General features: G+C 40.6%; 1 protein-coding gene across 2 annotated transcripts in view; it reads right to left on the bottom strand.

The window, feature by feature from the left end:
• The window catches only part of ncam2 (neural cell adhesion molecule 2), a 454,622-nt gene that overhangs the window by 402,953 nt on the left and 30,066 nt on the right, over positions 1-21,603 (bottom strand). Inside the window, exon 1 of one of the 2 annotated variants that reach the window (XM_082525248.1) lies at positions 1,415-1,425. The exons of the other annotated variant lie outside the window; for it this stretch is intronic. The gene's annotated coding sequence lies outside the window, so the exon portion shown is untranslated. Of the gene's footprint in view, positions 1-1,414; positions 1,426-21,603 lie in introns of those variants that run through there. 2 annotated transcript variants of the gene reach the window in all.

Below are 21,603 nucleotides of genomic sequence, written 5' to 3'. Positions count from 1 at the left end.
TTCTCATCACATAAGAAGAAAACAAAAATGTTCAGGAACTAGAAAAAAACATCAAATCCTTAGAAAAAGCCTATGTGTCCCACCAAGATCAAGAAATATTGAACAAAATACGCAAAACAAAACTAGAATTAAATGAAATCATTAATAAAAAGACTCAATTCTTAGTACAAAGACTTTGCCTCCAAAATTTTGAACACGGTAACAAATCCGGACAATTTCTAGCTAACCAGTTAAAAATCCATAAAGAAAAAACAACCATATGTGCTGTTAAAGATTTATCTGGGAATACAATATATGACCTTAAAAAAATGAACAACATTTTTAGGGATCTTTATGAAACTTTATATACACCACAAGTAAACCCATCGAAAAACAAAATTGATCAATTTTTCGACAATGTAACTCTTCCAAAATTATTAGACACCCAAGCAATGGCACTGGATTTGCCACTGATGCCAGGTGAACTCTAGGAAGCCCTGATAAGCATGCCCAATAATAAGGCTCCAGATCCAGACGGCTTTCCTGCAGAATTTTATGAAGAATTCTGGACGATTCTAGCACCAAGTTTTCACAGAATGTTGCAGGAAATCAAGGAAAATGGCAGACTACCACCAAATATGAACTCTGCAAATATTAGTCTCTTACTAAAACCAGGCAAAGACCCTGTATTTCCTTCAAGCTATCGTCCAATAGCCCTTATAAATGTAGACCTTAAAATAATCTGCAAAGCTCTCTCAAAGAGACTGGAGAAAATAACCTCCCTTTTAATTCATCCTGACCAAACTGGTTTCATAAAAGGTAGGCACTCATCAACAAATACACGTAGATTACTTAATTTAATAGACTACTCATACAGTAAAAATATTGAAACCATAATATTGTTTCAAGCAAAGGCATTTGACAGAGTGAACTGGAAATTTCTATTCGCAACTTTACACAAATTTGGTTTTGGAAACTCTTTCGTAAGTTGGTTAGAAATATTATTCCCCAACAGCTTGTGTCAGAACAAATGACCAAATATCCCCCAGCTTCTGTCTCCCAAGGGGCACCAGGCAGGGATGCCCACTCTCCCCTTCACTGTTTGCAATTTTTATTGAGCCACTAGCAGCAGCAATCAGACAGGCTACAACAATTAAGGGCATAAAATGTAAGAATGTAGAACATAAAATGAGCCTTTATGCGGATGATGTGTTACTTTTTCTCCAAAACTCACAAACCAATCTCTCTGGGGTGATTACATCTTTCTCAAAAGTCTCAGATTATTCAATTAACTGGACAAAATCTACAGCTCTTCCAATTAATTGCTCCTTCTATAATTCTTCATCTACCCGACTGCAATCTGGAAATATTAAATATTTAGGTATCAATATCTCTCCTAAGCTTGCAGAATTAACTAAATTAAAACACATCCCACCTGCACGCCACTGCAACCCCCTCTGGCCTCTGCTCCGTAGCTGCGGGGTGACCTCTCGTTTAGGGCTCTACTCAGCTCTTCCCAGGAGGGTGGCACGGTTCCCCCCCTTTGGTGGTCCTCCTCGGGTCCTTGTACTCTGGGGCCTCTGGATATCTGGGGCCTGGATCTCCTCCATACCTGCTTCATACCCTGGTGGACGGGGCTGTGGCTCCCCACACTCCCTAGCAGATCGTTACATGGAGAAACCTTTGGAATACAAGCATGCTGATCCACACAGGTGTGCACACAGGTGTACACACGGGTGTTCACAGACGCGGACTACAGCTTTCTTGGCTGCTGCCTCAAAGCACATTGTGCGCTGTCTATCTTGCGTGCTGCACAATATCGTTTAATATTTAGTATCTACTGTTATCTACTGCTAGCTAGTTTATTGTGATGGTGCTGTTTTTTTTATTATGTTGCTCTTTGTTGTTGGCTTTCTCTTCTGTTTTTTTTTCTCCATACAGGTGATCCAGGTGTTTTGTTTTTGTTTTTTCTTTCTTCCCCCCCTTCTCACCGTCTCTTCTCCCCTTTGGTTTTCTTTCTCTCCCTCTCTTTCTTTCATTCTTTCTCCCTGTCCTATCCCCCAGTCATGTCTGTCCCGTTTGTAGCAACCGAAAATAAAATAAATTCAGAATTATAATAAAGGTCAATCAAATGGACCAATATGGTAAGGCCATGATGATCCACTTGGTAAAATAAATCCGCTTGGCATCTTTCTTGGCCTTAAGACAACAATTCTGCTGGCTAAAGATCCAAACGGGACACAAAAAAAAACAAACAAAAAAAAACACATCTCACCTTTAAAGACAGTAGAAGGCGATCTGGCTAGATGGAAATCTCTACCCATATCACTCATGGGAAGGGTTGCCGCTATAAAAATGATGGTCTTGCCATGTCATGTCTGCCCCGTCTGTAACAACCGAAAATCAAATAAATAAATACTTTTTAAAAAAAAAGAAAAAAAAGGAAGCTTCTAACCAGGTACTAAAACAGGTCTACATCCATACGTAACTACTAAGACTCTGAGGTCAACTCATCTATGCTCCCGGTCCACTGGCCCACTGTGGTAAAGATAGAGACGAGGATGAAGCTGAGCTATGTTACTGCCAAAAGCTGTGGGTAGTGACCGAAATAACAAAAGAATAACACAGTGGACACAGTCAGCAGAAATGAATCCCCTATTATGGGTTTCAGGCTCTTCCTTAGAAACAGAGGAGCTAGAAGAGGTGATTCAGGCATTTCTCTGAGATGCCTTGCCAGACCAAGATGAGGTCTTTGGAGCCTGTCTAACCAGGAGGAGACTGCTGGGTTGACCCAGGACATGTCCAAGTTATTACATGCCTCGGCTGGTTTGGGGCCCTTTTCACATGTCCCCCAGAAGAGCTGGAGGAGTTGTCTGCAAAGAGGGAGGTCTTACCCTCCATAATCTGCACTAACCAGACAGTCTGGTAAACCATACTGTATGGAGCGCAAGATTCAACCAGTTGTTTAAAGTCAGTGAAATTGAGTAAGCTACACTAATCAGGGGAGGCAGTTAGACAACGAGAGGCTGAGTGTGCTTTGATGCAAGCAGACAGGGCCTTTTCTGAGGCATTCACATGAATTAGACTCAAAGTGAGGATCGTCATAAACTGGCACACCTGTTCCTTCCGCGCCCCGAGGACTGGCCCTCCCACCGAGCTGAGTACAGTAGCACTTCAGAGGCTTGCCTGGAATCTCTTAGAAATTTATGGACTAAAATGTTCACTGCTGTGCTTCTTAACTAGCACTTGTTTCATTGTGCATTTGCTCTGGTTTACAGTCTGTATTGAATTATACTAAAATGCTAAATTAGGCCTGATAAACAGCTTTTCTGCTGAAGTTTGTGTCTGATTTCAGTAGAAAACATCACAGAGCTATTTCCAGCGTCGCTAAAACAGCCATTTCAAAACATCCAAAGTTGGTATTAGTCTGTCACAATTATTGGTATTCAAAGGAGTTATATACTAATCAGAACTGTATATGACCACATGATGTGATTATTCGAATATGGTCTTTTAGTGAAGATTTACGTTAGATTAGATCAACCAAAAAAATTGCATTTGTGTGTTTGGAAGGTGCATATCTCACCTTATTGCATATTTAATAAAGGAAGTGTTGTCTTTTGTCTTCTGCAGTACTGTGATGTGTAAGTAAGTTCTCCACATCTCAAAGGAATCAAGCTTTAAGACGACACAGATGAAATTTATAATAGCTGCAGGGATATTTTTGGTACTTGGTAAATGATGGATGTATAAAGTGGTTCTACAACAGAAACAGCAAGAATCCTACAACATATCAGTTTCCTAAAGACTGTCGATATAAAAATGTAAACCAATCACGCAATTTTTACTACAGTTGCACCAAAATATTCATTCATGATTCATTCATGGGTAGGCTTTTGTGCTTTTCTTATGTATTAATATGACCTGTAACCCCCATCCCTCTCACTCACAGCAACCACCACGAACTTCTGTTCACTCTGTTGTTGCCTATTATCAGTAGATTTCGCTGTTTTCCCCTCATCCCTTACCTACTGCTTCACAATGAGGAGCACAGAGGGCAGTGGTGCACACTGGGAGATAAAAAAAATGTAAATTACCATTTTAACTTTCTTTCTGAGTGATCATTTTATATGTAAATGTAGGCAAAATCACAGCACAACCTTTGCTGGGGGAAGGTTGGTTATTTTTTCTAAAGGCCAAAAAAAGAGATTATTTTGTAAATCCTTTAAAAAGATAACTGTGCACCCAGCATCCATATTAGTAGGTACATGTGTACAGTCGAATGCAGCCCTGTCATAAAGTTTACTCTTATTCTTACAGGTAGCTGTTCATATTCATGTGCTACTCAATGAAAAAGAAAAACAACCTCTTTTTATTCTTCTTTATATCATTCTGTGCTCTCAGCTGTTGGAACATTAAAAGCCTGCATTGTTGAAATCTATCAAATTCCCAGAAATCCGGCTCTTCTTAAACTGCACACTGTTCCTGCTTAACAAATAACAAAAAGAAAAAGAAAATGCCTTGGTCACCCTAAAGCAAAAGAGTCCTTGTGATACCACTGAAGATCCAACAGAATGCCACATACAAAAACAAGAAGAGCTCTCAGAGAGTATGGTCTTGCAGCCTAGGCCATGAGCCCTTTTCACGGTCTCAGAAATACAGACATACAGATCTAAATTTCAAGTTTTCTTCCACTGAGTATGATCCACCTCCCTGTCAGATTTTATGAAATACAACCTTGTGGTTTTCGTTTAATCTTGCTAAAAGATTATAAGGGCAAACAAATGTCACCTTAGCAGAGTAAAAAATAATAAATTCTTGCACATTTTCTTTTTTTGAGGCAGAATTTTGTAGAGACCTGCAGCATTGTGCAAAAGCACTTAGTTATTCCTCCTAACTTTATATTTTTCTTTCAAACAGCCAGACTGTCATTTTTTAAAGTGGTCTTCAGCAATAGTTTTCCAGGCTTTTCAAAGCGTTTCTTTGGACATTGGCTGCTTTTTCATTCATTTTCCATCCAGTCCTAGTACCCAAGCATTTTCAGAGGAATGTTTTTGTGCTTGTTAGTTTGTTAATACACTTAACACTGAGCTGTGAATCAATTCAGCATAAAAAGGCCACCTAACTCAAGGGATGAACCAGACAACAGACAACTTGGCAAAGACCAATTTTAAATTGCATCTTTAGGCACTTTGTTACTATCAGTCCTGTTCCAAAAAACACATACTTTCTTGCTGTTTCTTTGGTGGAATCTGTGAAAAATATCAATTAAAAAGTGACAATAGATCGCACTTTTCTGCCAGCAGGATGAATCCCGGACAGCTATTTGTCACAAACCTGGTATATCTCAGCGCGGTGTGTACTGTGCCCTTAAAAATTTTGAGAAAACTGAACAAGTGGGGGATAAAATAAGAAGTAGCACACCTAAAAACCTATCTACAATAGATGAGCACAATTGTAAACTGTCATTAAGTTAATAACAGAAAAAAATCCCACAAAGACCTGAGAGATGCATCCGCCCGCTGTGAACATCTACTGTTCACTGAAGCCTCTTCACAAATAGTCTCAGTAGAGGGGCGGCTTCCAAGAAGCCGTTCTTATGGAAGGAAAGTAAGTAACACAGTTTAACACTATCAGCCATGGATTGGCCTATCCATATATATATATATATATATAAAAACACCCAGCACGCCCCTGCGGGCAGTTTATCCTTCAAGCTCGGGTCCTCTACCAGAGGCCTGGGAGCTTGAGGGTCCTGCGCAGTATCTTAGCTTTTCCCAGGACTGCGCTCTTCTGGACAGAGATCTCCGATGTCATTCCCGGGATCTGCTGGAGCCACTCGCCTAGCTTGGGAGTCACCGCACCTAGTGCTCCGATTACCACGGGGACCACCGTTACCTTCACCCTCCACATCCTCTCGAGCTCTTCTCTGAGCCCTTCGAGCTATATATATATATATATATATATATATATATATATATATATATATATATATATATCATGCATGTTTGCACATTTCCCTTTAATGGGCCTATTTCTTACTTTCACCTAGCAAAATATAAAGAAGTGAGATGTAGTTCATGACTTTTGCAAAGTAATCTATGCAGTCACTTCGGTTATGCATGTACGCTAACTCACAGTGAATTTCCCAAGTGCATGCCTGGGAGTCATCGAAACATAATGTATGCAAATATAAAGTATAAATGGATGAAGCAGAACATGATTAAGTAAATAAAGCCTACAATTTCATAACTTGAGGGAGGATTTGTGTTTTCATATGGAAAAACATGACTTTTTCCCCCTGTTTAAGACCTGTGTTTATCTATGCAGCTCTATGACTTACTGTTCTAATTGTGGCTCTAGTGGTCAGTTCCCAGATGCTGTGCTGTCAGGAATGAATCAGGTGATACAGAAAAAGAACACACTTTCATAGCTGGGAGCGGCACAAGATACTGTTAACCTTGTACTGTTAGGCGCTGAGCAAAACTGGGGATTAAAACTGGGGATTAAATATTTTGCTCAAGGGTACATGCAGAAAAAGTTGCTGATGGAGAGGAAAACACTTCTCCGCAACTAGATTTTCCCAGCTAGTCTGGGATTTATTTCATGCATGCAAAATGTGCAGAAAATAGGAATTAAAGTTTTCACATCAAGGATGAGAGACAATGGCCTCCCGTCATCTCCCCGAGGAGAATTATTTGAATATCAATACGGGATCCCGTCTGTTCGAAATATCCCATTTCAGCCACAATGAGACATGGAATATTTTGGAGGTAACAGAAAGGAAGCGAGAGAAAGACGGTAATAAAGAGAGAAAAGCAGGATCGGGGATAGATACACAGACTCAGATGGGTAAATAAGACAAAGGTGGAGAAAAGACTGCGGAGCAGAGGGGAAAAGAGAAAGAGAGATTTAGTTTTGACAGGAGGCAAAGAAAGACTGAGGGAGCATGAAAGCGGCAGCTCATCATTAGCGGCGTCACTCCCTTCCACCTCCCTCTTTGTCATTCACAGACACATCTGCATCCGAGCATCTAAACATTATTGAATAGCCCACGGAGCTGTGAAGCGGAGAAGACAGGTGGAATTGCATTCTAACGCCTCCAATTAAGCCGATCAATAACGGCCTGTTGGAGTCTTGTGGGCAGCATGAGTGGAAGGGAGATGGGAGCCAGGGGGAAACAGAGGCGCGAGGGTCGGGGGCATAATGAGGAATACCGCAAGGGCTGATCCAGGAAGAGACAAAAGAGGGAGGGGGGGAGGGGGGAACAAAAGAAAGGGAGAGGATGTTGGAGAGCAAAGAAATTGGATAGAGAGGATTGTTTCAAAGTCAGATGAAGGATAGAAGAAAAAAGTGGTGAAGAGTGATGAACAAGAGGGGAAGAAGAGGGAAAGTTTGATTACGGCAGATGGTCAGATTATTATTGTGCTGCGAGAAGAGCTGAGGAGGGCACAGGTGGACAGAAGAGGGGGAGAAAGCAGGGGTAACACGCCACTTGAGCAGAAAGAAAACAACATCTCGCCACTCTCCTCCCCACCCCTGTCAGTGATTTCCCCAGAGAGGAGGCGGAGGAAAGGAGCAGTGGCAGGGAGAGAATTTTGCTTGTGGCTGAAAATGTCTCTTTGTGTCTTACTGCTGTTGTAGTTTAACAGCATCCAAATGAGCAGGGGCGTCATAAATCAAATAAAATTAAAAAAAAAAAGACTTTTAGGTGTCGTGTGTCTATCAGCTGTTACGAAATCATGCTCTTCTTCACCCCATTAGGTTCCCTCTTTGTTGTTTGGCTTGTGCATCACCAAATAACACGAGAACAAACGCCAGCAGAGCGAGATGCATCAGGGATAAATGGCATCAAGCGGAGTCACCACTTGTGTGTTTAATCGCTCTTTGTGAGGGTGTGTGTGCACGCGGGCCTCTGTTTGCGAAGTGATAAGCTTGACTCCAAAAACATGCAAAGCACATTTTTATTATAAACACCAGAACTGAATCTGTGCAAGCAAATAAGCCATTTCATGCTCAGCAGGATCTACAGGTGTTGACCTGAATATGCATGCATTCACATACACTCAGACACACACACACACACATCTGTGCGCATGAGCGCATAAATCCGAACGCCCACAGACATTTCTAAATCCAACTTTTTTTAATGCCATATAAGAGCAAATTACCATCATGTTTTTGCATTTCTTGAACCATTACTAGACCACCGGTGCTGCTACGCTGTCCGGGTCCTGTAATTTTACTTCATGAAAATATTATATTGTGTGTTAAAGCCTTATTCACTAGATGGTTCAGCATGCACCCTCTGGTGTGTCACGGTTTCATCCTGGCCACAGTTACACCTGCCTCTGCAAGCCACTTTGAGACCCATTTCCACCCCGGCTCCTCCATCTTATGCTGCAACCTCTATTCCAGAGCGTGGTACAATGTGTAAAATGAAGCTTATGCAGATGTTCAATAATGAAGATCAGTAATTACTCATCTGCCTGCTTTCCTTGGTGTTTGGCTGCTAATCTATTCTTTGCATTACTACTGCTTTCCCACACTGTCAAACTCCAGGCAACATTGTTCTAGTCCAATCATCTTCTTCCCTGTCATCTTTGAGCCAATCAGCCTTGAATCTGAGAGGTTTAAATCTTTGTCATTTTCCACTTCAAACTCGTGTTCATGGAACTCACCTCCTCCCTGTCGCCACCTCATATCAGTCAGAGCTCCATCTTCATCTTCACCAACACAAGCATCAGTTTCTGTTATGGTCAATTCTTCCAAATAATCTTTCCTTATTGAATTATAAGTCAAATAAGATTGCAAGAATTTTAATCCTATGAACCCATATTTCACCCACAAAAGAAAAAACATATAAAATTGCTCTATGTTTTAAAATTTATGGATGCCAGACACCTTGAAAAAAGTTGGGAGGAGGGCAACAAAAGGCTGGAAAAGTAAGTGGTGCTAAAAGAAACAGCTGAAGGAGCATAGTTGGCAGCAGGTCTGTAACATGACATCAAAATAGCATCTTAGAGAGGCAGAGGTTCACAGCAAAAAAAGACTGTCTACAGATTTTGGAACAATTTCAGAAAAATGTTCCTCAATATCAGCAAACGAGCCTGAGAATGTGGAGAAATCTTTCTATGCAAGGGGCAAATGTCAGTGTTGGATGACTGTGGTCTTTAGGCCATCAGGTGGCAGTGCATTAAAAACGGAGATCATTCCTGTCATGTAAAAGACTCAATAGGCTCAGGCAGGGGAAAAGTCATTTGATCCAGAACTGACCCAGGACTGCCGAGCACCTAAAATCCTCTATCAGACAAGTCCAACTGTGTTCTCCCAGAAGTCCTCAGTTTCCAGCCATCTATGGCACTGCTGTTAAAAGAATACGTTACACAATAGTAAACATGGCCCTGTGTCAATGTTTTTGAGACATAATGCTGCCATCCAATTCAAAAGGAGTTCCACGTGAAATCTATTTAGGTCTCTCTCTGGAATACATGTCTGCAAACATGTTGCTTAGCTTTGGCAACTGCTTTGCCGGATCTTGAGTTAAGATCAAAAAAGTAACAGCCAGGTTACAGGCATTAGAAAATAACAGCTTCACATTTTTATTGGTAGTTGTTCTCAGGTTCATTCTAAACTTCAAGTTATGCATATCACATAGGTAGGCTGTCAAATTAATTCCTCTTAGTGGCAACACTTGTGATGTATTTATGTCACCCGCAGCCTTGACAAATAAATTCTCCCCCAAGGTCCTCTTCAGCTGAGACAGAAGCTTCGCTCTATTTTCACCGGCATTCTTGCAACAGAACATGACTTTGAATTTTGTCACCCAAGAAATAAATTCTTTTTGAAGGTATATATCGAGCGTGAGTGAATCATTTCTTCAAAAGTGTCTGCTGATTGAAAACGAGCACAATTACTTTATATGCAATTCAGTGACAAATAATGTAAGTCCAAAAAAGAGTTTAACCCCAATCCCATGTTTGTTGCACTATGGAGTAAAACCTTATTAGTGTCTGAAAAATCACATTAGTTTTTGTTTTAAAATTCGGCGTCTGCATTCGAGTGTGACACTCTTTCTTCTAAATCAGCTTTTCCATTAGCTGGAGTGAGGCACTCTAAAGTCTCCGTTTATAACAAAACGAAAGTTTTAAAAGGTTGTCTGCCGTGTTGCTTCCAGCCTGGCCCAGCCATGACGTGGTACTCTGGGATCTGCTATCTGATTGGCCGTTTGCCAGCGGCACACAGGACGGGGAGGTGTGGGGTGCACGGAGCGTGCTGCTTTGCAGCAGCGAGAGCGTTCCAGATGGCTGTGATTTATGAACCTCTCCGAATGGTGCGACTAATGAACACTACTCGACATGTGTTTGGGATGGAGGGACTGTGTTCGGCCATCACTCTGTCTTCGAGGAGAGGGTCTCGAACATTGCTTCATAACTACTAATGGGTGCTGAATGCACTGCAGATACAGCCATGCAACCCATCTGTTACATATGAAACCAAAACAAACAGTGATGAAACAGTGCTTCATGTGCAAACATAAGGATAACAAATTACTTCAATTTGCATAATTAATTAGATGAATGTAATGAAATATTAGGTCAGAATGGAAGGTCTACCACTCCCCATTGTTTGCACCTGGGCTACATTTCTGTTGATGTTAATTGAACACTATAAGCCGTTCTGTATAATCCACAAACGGTCTACACTGTCACTTCATGTAATGCCAGAATCCCCCTCTATGATCTGACAATCTCTAATCCAGCAGTAATTATTTTTGTCAACCACTTACATGATTACTGAGCTATTTTTACAGTCGCATGGATGATTCCAGGTGCTTTTATAATAGCAGATAAGTGTAATCCCATTCCATGAATGTGTTGCTCCTGCACCCTGGCACCGTGCTATCCAGTGCTATGCTCCAGGTGAGCATTAGCGAAAAGGTAAAAGTGATAATGCACGGTGTATTCAAAAATGGCAACTTTTAAGGAATTAAGAAAATCGGTCCCGTTTATAACAAGGTGTTGTTTTTCTTCTTAACATTTTTTTTATATAAATATGAACTGGGTTTTGAAATGGAGTCAAATGTTTTCTTGGTTTATGGAGGCCCACGTAATCCTCGAACCAAAGCAAACCATGCAAGTTATAAGAGATTAGAGAACCCCTGTTTCTTTCATAGTCCAAGTTAAGAGCTAAATGCCTGGCAGTGAAATTCGGAAGAAAATAACAAAAAAGTTCAAGCTTATACATGCGCATACATACAGTGCTCTGTTCCTGATTTCTAATTTTACTTTCACCTGTCAGATCATTAAGAAATAGTAAAACAAAATCGATATTTTAAGTCGTTTATTAAGAAAAAAGGGGATTGACAGACAGTGATATAATTGCATCTGACCAATCAGCCCATAGCTTTTAAAACTTCTGTATTCCTGCATAATTTGGCAAATTCGGTCCCCCTTACCCAGGATTTCTAGAAATGAGTGAAATAGTGGAATGGAAGTTGGTGGGACCATATCTGATGATATGCCCTGTTCACCTAAAACTAGCACAAATGACAGCAAGCCATTTTTAAACATATACCAGAGGCATGTAGTAAGCCATATTCAGGGTACATTTAGAGATAGCACAATATATCATAAATATATTTATATCTTTATATTTACCCTAAACCAGATTTGATAACTTCATTGACCTTGATGTGCAACATAAAAATTCAACATTTTTAAAAAGTCACATAAGTTAAAAAAAAAAAAGCACCTGTAATATCCTTGAAGACCACTCGAGCACATCGTGGTGGATCCTTATATAAATCATGACCAAAGTTTCAAATAATGTAGTCAGGGTATGGACACATATTCCTTATGAGAGTAACGCTTGGAGTTCAAACTGCTTTGCTTCAGGTTTTCTATTCTCGGCTCCATATGACGTCAGAAGGAGTGAATATCGTTAATGTGGTTGTCTCAGGCACACAGTTCTGGCCAGTCAACCTTCTCCATTATTCCGTCTATTCTCTTCAACTTATCCAGTTCAGGACAATGGTGGCGCTGGAGCCCATCCCAGCTGATACCGGGCACACCGTGGACATGTTACTAGTCTGTAGTAGTGCTAACACAGATCCAAATAACCATCTATACTCACATTCATACCTAAAACCAAAACAGAGCCACCGTAGATACCGTAGTAAATATAACTATTAACTAAATATACTGTAACTCTGGATGAATACCTTTAGTCCTTTAATCTTTTACTCACACTTTCATAGCTGTAAATATATTAGCTTTGCAGCTGTTTATACCTTTTACTTGCCTGCTATTTATAATCTGCCTCAAAAAAGGAATTTCAAAAATCCAACAGTTTACTTTTTGAGTGCTTGGACATCAACATTGCTTCAAAACACACTTGAAAAGCCTTTTACAAAGTCCATCAGTGAGGAATAAAAAGCATCGCCAGACCTCCAACACAAACACTATGTATTATTTCAGGTATTGCATATTTACTCTCCAGCAAAGTGCACTCATCAATAGAAGTTGCTCTCTGTTATTTACGAACTGCTAAGGACTATGGAAAGCATATACTTTGATTTTTTTTTCTTGCAGTGCTGTGCCGGATGATATGTCTTGGTGAATGGAAACAGACTTTCAAAGCACAGCAGGAGATGGAAGGCTGCCACATATGGGTTTTTTTTTAAACAGTATATGCTTTCTCAATCAGCTCCTAGGGGAGGTTGAGCCTTTCAAAGGCGCACAGGCAACACAAGCTATGGCTATATGTTGGCATGGTCTATGTTTAGATTCTACACATATCTTTTACACATGTGCAATTACATAATTATTGCCTCTAAGTGAGATTTGAAACATATTTAATAAAGATGTTTTCATACGCAATGAAAAAAAAATGCCAGGAGTTGAGTTTGACAGAGTGAAAAATCTCTTCTGCTCCCATAGGTGTCAATCTTCTGGGGTTTTTTTTCCAAGCCATGCTGTTCTAGGGGTGGGATTGTAAACAGACTGCCTCAAATGTCTGAGGAAAAGATTTAATTCTATTTTTTGAGTCGTCAGATTCAAATTTATTGCATCACTAGTCCTTATTTTTTCTTGTCTTCTAAGACAGTTGCAGATTAAATGCAAATGGATCATGCAAATGGTTCAGCAGCCAAGCAGCTGAGAGGTTACAAGGTAGAAGAAAAATCAATTTTGCTGCTGGTCTGATGAGGTTTATATGCACTTTTCAGACTTTTGTATAGATTACACAGAAATGTGATTTTAATGCAAACTATTTTCTGGTGGGGACCAGCTGAATGGAGACTTGATGATGAAAGCAAAGAAACAACCAGAATTGGGATGTGTGTTAGACTGTGTCTGCACACACACAAACACCATGAGACCAGCTAATCAGGAAGCGATAAAACTGCTAATTTTCCTTTGGACAGCAATGCTGGCTAGCAAGTGCTTTTCCCATCCATCACTGTCAAAGTTTACTCTATACTCTAAGCAATCTATCAGACTTTCAGTAAGTAAAATCTTTCTATTAAATATGAAAGCATTTTGCTAACTGCCAAATAAACTCCACCAATATCCTTTATGCTACTCTTTTATGCATCCAATTGTGAAATTGAGGAATGATTGTGAGTGCTCCATTTAGGCTACTCTAGCCTGCCTACCGTTGTTGATGTCTCTGCAACCTACCTCGACCCCCTTTCTTGCTGTGTCTGACTTAATCAGTGCCATGTTTATTGTCACTGTTGTGAATCTGCAGATAGAAATATCACCTTTTGTTGGAAGTGTCTCTCATTATAGTAATATTACACAGCCCTTTGACTTCAAAGCAACATATCAAAAAGTTTAATATGTGCCAAGTGTGAAACTTGTTTAGACTCGCATTATTAAAGGCCCTCGTTCTTATCTTTCTTTCCAAGGCATAAATCATTTAAGGTGCATTACTGACTTCAATTTAGTTACAATATGCTGATGTATTCCTTTCCTATAAATAAATTGTCCATTTTGCTCTAATAAGGATTATTATGGCAGCCACTTAACAAGTGCCCTCTGTATTTGCTCTTCTCAACACCAGTGAAGTAGCTCCCTTATTTGCATAGAGATGCTACAATGGTGATATGCTCTGTTAATCACCAGACGCCGTCTCCAGCGGCAGTCGTCTGAGTCAGATAGAGAAAGGAAGTTTTAAAGTCAAGTGGGAGGAAACAGAACTGCAAGGGAGTAATCATGTGGATATTACTGTGCAAAAGACATTTTACAAAGGCAGTTGAGAGTTAGAGAGGTGTAATTTTCCAACAGCAATGAGGATGACCAGATAACACCTTAAATCTGCCAAAAGTTAAAACTGCAATAAAAAGGACAATCGTCTGGTCTAAATCGTAGGAAGACTTTTGAATCTTTATTCTCCAACATCGCACACAAAAAAAGTGTACAGTATTTTTTCTGCTATATGTGAAGAGCTCTTCATCAAGAAATTCCCAGGCCATCGATGACTTCTGCTGGTGGTTGATCTCATCTGCTTTCATATAGATACCCTCTTGTATTCAGAATCAGAATCAGAATCAGAATACTTTATTGATCCCTGGGGGAAATTATTTTTTGTTACAGTGCTCCATTTTAAACCAACATTAAGACAAGACAGACAATACACTAACTAAGAATAGTACAATATATACATATATATACATACATACATACATAAGTCACTCATAAATAAATAGCTGAAAAAGAAACATGTGTAGTTGTAGCAGCAAACAGTGTGTTAAGTGGATGCGTTGTACAGGGAGATGGCCACAGGCAGGAATGATTTCCTGTGTCGTTCAGTGGTGCTTTTCGGTAATCTCAGTCTCTCACTGAACGAGCTCCTGTGACTGACCAACATGTCATGGAGTGGGTGGGAGGTGTTATCCAACATTGTCTTTATCTTGGACAGCATCCGCCTCTCCGACACCACCTTGAGGGAGTCCAGCTCCATCCCCACAACATTGCTGGCCTTACGGATCAGTTTATTAAGTCTGTTGGCATCTGCGACCCTCAGCCTGCTCCCCCAGCATGCAACAGCATAGAGGATCGCACTGGCCACAACAGACTCATAGAAAATCCTCAGCATTTTCTGGCAGATGTTGAAGGACCTCAGTCGCCTCAAAAAATAGAGACGACTCTGGCCCTTCCTGTAAAGTGCTGTGGTGTTTTTAGCCCAGTCCAGTTTATTGTCAATGTGTACTCCAAGGTATTTATAGTCCTCCACAATGTCAACACTGACCCCCTGAATTGAAACAGTGTTTTGATAGTATTGATTGGATGGGCAGAAATTAAACTGGAAAACATGGAGATGAGATGCACATGCACTAATGAGTGAAGAGAGAGTGTTTAGAAGATGGAAGAAAATTAGAAAGATGAGGAAGGATGGAGGACAGTTAGTGAATCAGAAAGTGCAGAAGATTAGTAAGGAAGAAATGGATAAGAAGACAGGTGACAGTCAGTGAGCAGCAGTATAGCTTTGAGAGTCTTGATGGAGAAGAATAGAGAAAGGCCAGAATGATGTCTTTGTTAATCTAGAGAAAACACATGGAGCAGGTGGAAGAGAGCCTGGAGAGGTGAAGGTATGTTCTGGAGGGAACATGAATGAATGTCACTAGAAACAAAACAGAATACATGTTTGTGAATGAGAGGGAGACAGGTGGGAAGGTGTGAGGAGCGGAGGTAGTGAAGGTAGATGGGATTAACAACAATTCAAAGAAATGCACAGCAGACAAAAAAGGTATACCCTGCTTTGACGGGTTTGGGGGCTGTGGCAGTGACAAAAGTACAGGCCAAGGTGGAGGAGGCAGAGCTGAAGATGTTAGGATTTTCAATGGGAGTCACCAGGATGGACAAGATTAGAAATGAGTCCATCAGAGGGACAGCTCAGATTGAGCGGTTTGGAGACAAAGTTAGAGAGACAAGGCAGAGGTGGTTTGGACATGTGCAGAGGAGGGATAGTGGATATATCGGACAAAGGATGCTGAAGATAAAGCTGATAGGAAGGAGGAAAACAGGAGTCTCAGAGGAGGTTCATGGATGTAGAGAAGGAAAACATGCTGAGGGTTGGTGTGACAGAGGAGGATGCTAGGGGTAGGGTGAGATGGAGCAGCTAAAAAAAGAGAAAAAAAGACGACTTTAAAATACAAAGTCTTCTTTGCGTTGCAGCCGTTTATGTCAGATAATGAAATTATTTTTCCTATTCTTGAAGAAAATGTTTGAAATACCAAATCATTCACAAGCTGTAAAGAAACATATTTGCTCATAAATGGATCTGGCTGCTGTTTGATGGAACAGGGTGTCATTTTAAGAACAGGCCACAGAGAAATAATGAAAAATAACCTATTCAGTTAATTCAGTTTTTTAATGTTGATTAATGAGCAGTGTACCTTTTAAATAAACAAATAAACCAAATTTGATGAAAACTGAGGAAAAGCTTGCAGTTAAACTAATTCTTTATTATTTGGCCAGAAACATCCATTAACAGCCTTTTGATTTCAAAGGTGAAGAAAAAATATGCGTGGTATGTGCTTCAGGGGCTGGAAACAGAGAGGCTGAAAAGTCTGGCTCCAAGTTTGTCTGCTCGGGTACGTTATTTACAAGAACAACATAGTTGATGTAAGCACAAGGCAACACTCAGACAAAAGGTTTGGCTGGCTCAGACCCAATTACGCAAAACCGTGACAGCAAGAATTGAGAGATACACCAAACATATACGAGCACAGACGCAATTTGCCGTGCAGCATGTGCATTACATACACACGTGTATGCTGAATTTATCTGTGAAGAGGAAAAATCTGAACGAGGCTGATGCCAACATGCAAACAGGCATCATCTCTTCCTCTCGCATGCAAACAAACTCACACAAAGCAACAAGAAGGGCTGAGACAGGTAGAACCCACACCGCAGTGAGACTTACTGAATTTTTCATTATGTTTTTACTGGCCTGTCAGGAGCGTTGGTGATGTGCAGTGTGTGTGTGCGCGCATGTATGTGTTCATTCAGTATCTGTGTCTCCATATGTGCAGATCTGAACTGTATACATCTGTGCTGCCTATTCTTGTTTTTATATTTTTGTCTAAGTGTTTATGTGGGTGTTTGGCTGGGCCTGACAGCCTGTGCTTCTGATGGGCTGTCAAGGCAATGCTCAGAGGAGAGCCTGTGACCAGCTACAATCAATTCATCAGGGCTCGATGATGCGCCAGAGAACAGGCGGGTCACATGATGATTTTAGCAGGGTGTTGAGTTTACTTCTAGTAAAGAGAAAAAATATATTTCAAAGGAGCTGAATAACAAGTGAAACTCCTACAGTATCTAAAAACACCCATATCTACTTTATAAGACAACATTGTGCGCTACTTGGCACTCTAGCATACAACAGATCAGCAAGCTTGGTTTTGGACTTGTTAGTATAGCACTGTCCTTAATAATTTGCAACTTATGGTGCAATACAGATAGGACCATTATCAGGCAGTCATGCCCAAAAAGACTACAAATTTGGGGTTTATTTTACCAGCTGGAACTCAACAAACATTACTTTATAAAGTTGTACTGTTAGTTGTACTAACAGTCAGCCAGGGAAGCTGTTCAACTGCTCGTTAACAGACATAAATATTCAGCCAATCACATGTGATTTATACATGTAGACATGGTAAAGACAGCAACAGGCAACAGGAATTCAAACAACTACATGTTAAAACCAAGGTATGCAGAACAGCATCTCATCATCTTCAGTAGCAGAAGACCACATCATCTGGGTAAGCATCTCGGTAAGGTGGTGTGGTCTTCTGCTTCTGCTACTACATCTTCAGATGGTGTGGTCTTCTGTACCATGTCACAAAACTTAAATCATCTCAACCTGGTTTCTTAAACAGGGTGTTACATCCGCTGTACTCAAATTGTCTTGAGAGTCAGCAGATTGTGGTGGAAAAGCAGATTTTCACTATGGATACTCAACCTAAAAGTCTGCAGGCCAAAATTTCTGAGGAATGTCTCCAGCACCTTGAGACTGTGCCATGAAGAAGAAGGCATTACCAAGGTTAAAGGGGTCTAACCTATTACTAGCAAGGCATACCTAATGAAGTGATGAGTAAGTATAGCTATTTAACTTGAATAGTAATGATTGTTTGAAGTGGTGTTTCTCACCACCTCTCAAATATTTACTCTTCTTTTGGTATTCACTGACTCCTGAGGGAAACACCTGCCTGATGGGAAACTACACTATTTACCAGCTAGTTGAGCATTTTGTTTGATCGGCTGCCACTGAGTTTATCACAGCTGTATACAGTTGCCTACACCTGTCCAAAAGAGGGCAGATAACAGAACTGTCAAAAATTAAACAGTTGTGTTTTTTGAAACAGCAACAAGAGCTGAGAGATGCAAAAACATTCAACAAAACCAAATATTTGTTAAATTTTGACACTCTCCTTACCTAGATATTTGATAAATTTTTAATATAAAATTATTGATCAGTGTCTGCTTTAAATTAGCAACTTTTGTTTGAAAGCATCGTTTTTCAAACATTCTGTAGTAAAACACATTTACATCTGCAAAAAACTACAATCAATATTTCATATTCTATTGAAAGGGTGGAAAATGAACGTGTCAGGTTTTTCCCCAGCAATCGCTATAGTAGCTATTGATTAGTATTCAGCCCTAATATGGGCAAAAAGTGTTACCCCTTGAAATCGAAACAAACAATAGAACAATACACACACACACACACACACACACACACACACACACACAAAAGAAACATATCTGCCTTACAAACGACTTTTTGAATTTTGGCCAATTTAACTTCTAATTTAATCATTGTTGCGGGTTTTTCAGAGCAGAGCAATTAGCCTCAAAGTGCTTCGAAAACAATTGCTGGTCATTGTTTTCTCTTGCAATATCTTATTACTGAAAGAAAACAATGTTCTCCTGTTATGACTGAATTACTAATAATGGGTCTTCAATTCAAAAAGATAGAAAGACTGTAGAGAGAAAGAGATGTGTGCTTTTCTCCCAGCCTCATTCAGCTCTAATATATGCTGGAAAAGTCAGGTAGACACTGGCAAGCTTGTTAGAAGCCTAGCAAACCAAGAGCTGTAGCGGTGCCGAGGTCAGTTTCTTTTCCCTGTGTCTCTCCTCATCCTTGCACCCACTCTCTCCCTCTCTCTGGTGCTTTTTCTTCACTCCCCCCCCCGAACTCCACCCCAAACCTGAACTCCCTCACCTCCTCCCCCAGTCTCAATCCTCTCTGTTTGTTTATCTGTCTGCTTGTTACCCTCTCACTCCATCCTCTCTTCATGTCCCTCGCTTATTTCCCCCACCCCCCACCTCCCCTTCCAGCATCTCCCTCAGTAACAGGTGAGTTCCCAGAACTAATTACAGGAGACTATCCCAGGGTGCAGCGGGGGCCGGCTCATTTGCAGGCGGAGGGAGCGCGAGAAGGCTGTCTAATAACATTTTCTACCGCCTGATTAAAAACAGCCCATAAATCACTTGTTCACATAGGTCTATGTGCACGCACGAGCATTTGTACACACACGCGCAAACCCAACACACACACACACTCGCACACATTCTCAGATAGAGCCATCAGACTTGCGCCTTTAACACACACCAAAATACTGTACGACCATATTTGAGTGCCTGAGAGACGCACACATACCCACACACAGTCACTGTCTTGCTGCCACATAAAGCCAGCATTAATTAGGATGTTTATACTTATATATAATGTTATATTGCAGTTATAGATTTTATATAGTTTACAGAATGCCTGCAGTTTTCTTCCCATTATGATTTGCATGATGAGAACGATAACGACCCCCAGCAGGAATTTAAACAACGGAAACGATCGACGTCAAGACGACGCAACTGCAAAGTGATCGCAGCGGACGAGCGGGGAACTCATTAACACGTCTCATCTCGTCAACACTCACACCCTCCCCATTGATCTTCCACATCGGCCGCGTTTGCTGTTTACATCTTCCTTACATGACTGAACAAGGAAATGAATATGGGATGGACCGTATTGTGTCACCAAGTGGATGACAGGTGGACACATTAATAAATCTGCAAACACACCTCCTCTCCTTCGCTATAATGAAGTAGCGGTAAGACGCCACAGGGGGTCTGTGTCGCTGAGGTCGTCTTCTGGGTCATTCTGTAGGTTTCTTTTTTTCAACGGATCAATAAATCTTCAGGCCTGTTAAACTGCAATTTCCGTAAGCCTGATTGGACTGCTTTAAAACTGCTTGTTTGACCAATAGCCTTGATGCTAAAGATAATCAATAGATCATGTAAAAGCAAATACAGATCTAAGGTATTGCCAGCTCGAAGACCCTTCGGACTATGCAAACCTTCACCGGAGTACAACTACAGGGTTTAGCTTTTTTTTCCGGCAGATGTATTGTAGATATTATTAATATGGAACCTGGAACTACTTAATGTTCTGCATTAATTTCCCTAAAAACTTGTTTAGTCAGATACAAAACTTTTGGCACATTGCCTGGCCCAATAACTTACTAATTGTTCATGCTTCAAGGTCTTTCTGTATCACTTCACAGAGGAAGAAGACCAACATGCAGAACCAGGAGGCAAACAAAAAATTCCTAAATTCAACCTTTAACACAGACACGCGCTCAAGCACGAAAAAGCAGTCAGTGAAAGCGAGCAAAGCCCTTTAGGGGCAATAAAAAGAAAAAGCAATATCCGAGATCATACAAAAAACATGCCTAGGGAGGTCAATGGGATTCATGTGGAGTAGGGATGGGTATTGATAAGATTTTCACGATTCCGATTCCATTTTCGATTCTGTTTAACGATTCGATTCTTTATCGATTCTCTTATCGATTCTTTTTAAAAAAGGAGAACACTAAGGTCGATTAGCTTAGAACTTTGTTTTATATCTTATCTTTGAACAAGATAGAAATTTAGGAGTAACATGGCCTTACAAACCCAACAGTGAGATCTTAAGGGATCCAGCCTACGGCTCTTCAATGGGGTGTCACAGGGTCCCCAGGAAAAGAAATTGTAAATGTAAAATAATAAAATAAATATTCTTCTGTAGCAATAACAAAGTATAACATAAATTATTCAGTAGCAATTACACAAGAATATCCAGTAATGTCCCTGCCTACAATTAAACACATTCACTTACCGATAATCGGGGCATCTGCTGTGGAAAACGGGTTCAAGCCTTTTACCACAAACTTAGTCACTGCTTGTGACATTCGTCTATTCTGGCCTGAAAGGAGACGCTACCAGTAGACTGCAGCAAGAACTGCCAGCATCTGAGCCAGCCAGACTCTGCCTGTCTCTCTCATCATGGTCACCTAAATGCACAGTAATGGCAGGTTTTGTAATAAGGGAGATCGCGCAAACATAATATGCACTGTTAGCCGATTATTTACCTGCCGCATTAACGGCATTAACGTTACCGCTGCTGCTGGGTTGAGATTCACGAATCCGGAGCGGAATTAAAAACATAACATTCATTTAAGGTCATCGTGTGTTTTGTGAGCAAATGCTTTTGCATATTCGTAGTGTTTCCTCCCTTAAATGAATATCTACTTTGCAAGTATTGCAAGTTGCCCTGTTGTCATCCGTTCTCGTAAAG

This window comes from Aulonocara stuartgranti (assembly GCF_965226115.1).
Source record: "Aulonocara stuartgranti genome assembly, chromosome: 23".
Taxonomy (NCBI): Eukaryota; Metazoa; Chordata; class Actinopteri; order Cichliformes; family Cichlidae; genus Aulonocara; species Aulonocara stuartgranti.
The sequence above is the reverse complement of the archived record's forward strand: the minus strand, read 5'-3'. Positions and strand labels throughout refer to the sequence as shown.